Below are 2,429 nucleotides of genomic sequence, written 5' to 3'. Positions count from 1 at the left end.
GAAAGATTTATCTATAAATGCATGGTACCGCCATTGGTACTAAAATGGCCGTTGCCTTTGCAAATATCTTTATGGCCGATCTTGAGACACAGATTCAAGCGTCATAAAGCCAATGATTTGGAAACGGTACATTGACGACATTTTTTCGTTGTGTGATGTCAGCAAACCGGATATAGACAAGTTCATCACACAAGCAAACTCACACCACCCTACCATCAAACACTTCAAACACTGAAGCCACATTTCTAGACACTGTTGTATATAAAGGCAAACGCTTTCAAAATCAATCCATTCTGGATATAAAAACACACTTCAAGCCGACTGAAACCTTTTAGTACACTCATTTTTCCTCCAGCCACCCACCAGGTGTCAAAAAACACCAGGTGTCAAAAAAGGATTCTTGAAGGGCAAAGCCCTTAAAGACGTCTACGCACTAATTCTATAACAACAACTTTTAATTTGAAGAGAACATTTACAAATTCAAATCACGTCTGCGTGCTAGAGGCTATGCAAAACGTCTGATTGAGACACTATTATCTGACACCAAATTCACAGAAAGGGAATCAGCGCTGAAGCAAAGGAATGAGATCCCTAAAGATATCTTGCCCTTTGTGACACAGTATTACCCGGCAGTACCAAACCTTAAACCTGTTTTATTAAAAAATTGGCACATCATACAAAAACAGACTTCTCTATGGCAATTTCTCGAAGAGCCACCACTGATATCTTTTCAAAGGGGAAAATCCCTAAAAGACATGCTCGTAAGAGCAAAGCTTTAAAGAGGTCAAAGACGAAAATTCGGTACAAAAGTCTCAACCGTTAAGGAGTTGTGTAGGCCTGTCAATCCTTGCTACTTCCTACGGTTCATATTCTGACCCCTTTCCAACCGCGTTATTAAAGTGTCCTCACTCCTACTTGCCTGGACAAGGCAACGGACTAAGGCGGACACCTCTTTAAGGCGGACAGAAAATTTAGTCCCTGCCAAATTTCATTTGTTTCTCTGTAACTGAACTCTCTCTAAGGTGGACAGCGGACACTTTTTTCCAACATGTTGGTTCAAAAAACCTCTCAAAGCGGACACCGGATGTTTTGGAAATTTTATAACCGGTCCAAAATTCCAAAAAATTAGCGCGATCTGATAACAGTGGTTTTAATATTACAATACTGTACGCCTTAATACTGTAACAATATTAAAGTCACTTTTCCAGTCATTTATACAACAACTCATTTGCGCTGCCGTAGTGAATGGGGTTATGAACCCCGACTCCACGTACTGTCAAATAACAAGCGACACAAACGAGTTTTGTTAAAGTTGATTCACAAATGTTCAAAGTGTGTATGAACTGTGTCTAAGGCGGACACCTCTCTAAGGTGGACAGTAAATCTGGTACCGAGGGTGTCCGCCTTAGAGAGAGTTGACTATAAACCCCACCCCATAGGGAAACGCAAACGCCAAAATGTACTAATCCCCCACATTTCTGGGAAGGCAACGCAAAAAAATGAATCAATCCCCCACCCCGTCGGGCAAGGCAAAGACCCCACAAAGCCCCACCCATGTCCCATGTTTCTCCCGGGTGGGGGTTTACAGTGACAGGTGCATAAGAACTCAGGAGGATTGCCTTTAAACTGGATGTCTCGGGGAGAGCTATAGCATACAAGGCCCAGGTTAGCAATGTTATGGAGTACGCTTCCCTCAGCTGCATGGGTGCTGCACCAACAGCGCGACACTTGAACTACTGGATCGTATCCAAGAGAAGGTATTGCGGATAATTGGTGTAAATAAGAAAGAGATACGCACCAAGCTTAACACTGATAATCTTCTCTCTCTCCATCACAGACGCCAAGTTGCTGCAGCCGTAGTCCTTTAAAAGACGCAAACCAGCCTCTGTCCTCAGATCAGACTCAGAAAAACCACTCGCACCAGAATTCAATGCCGTTTTATACTCTTGAGGAACCATCCTCCAGGACTCACACAACGGAGTTTTGGCACCTTTTGCAGATGGATGCGCCTTCCCCCCCGCACCCCTCAATTCTTTGTGACGAGAACTCTGGGGGCATGGTAACAATCTAATCTGCTTTAAATATGTTTGTTTTTGGATCTCGGATCAGTTACCTAGTTTTTTTTTCAATAGCTTTATTGGGTTTGACTTCCGAAAAAAAGAAACACATAACAATAGCACTTAATGCGATAATACGAAGACCCAAAAGGGCGGGTGCCTCGCATGGGACCTCGCGTCCCGTTCGCACTCCCCTATAGTACCTAACCTTAGAAGTTTTCTCTTCGATCATGATACCAATTCCCACAATTTACATAAATACGAGTAGGTTTATGCTGCTGTTAACCATTTCTTAGACCATAGGGTTGTCATTTGTACTGCATCAATGCCTATAGATGGTTTTCACTTGACGTCACAGCAGCCATGTCGATG

This window comes from Montipora foliosa, chromosome 1 (assembly GCF_036669935.1).
Source record: "Montipora foliosa isolate CH-2021 chromosome 1, ASM3666993v2, whole genome shotgun sequence".
Taxonomy (NCBI): domain Eukaryota; kingdom Metazoa; phylum Cnidaria; class Anthozoa; order Scleractinia; family Acroporidae; genus Montipora; species Montipora foliosa.
The sequence above is the reverse complement of the archived record's forward strand: the minus strand, read 5'-3'. Positions refer to the sequence as shown.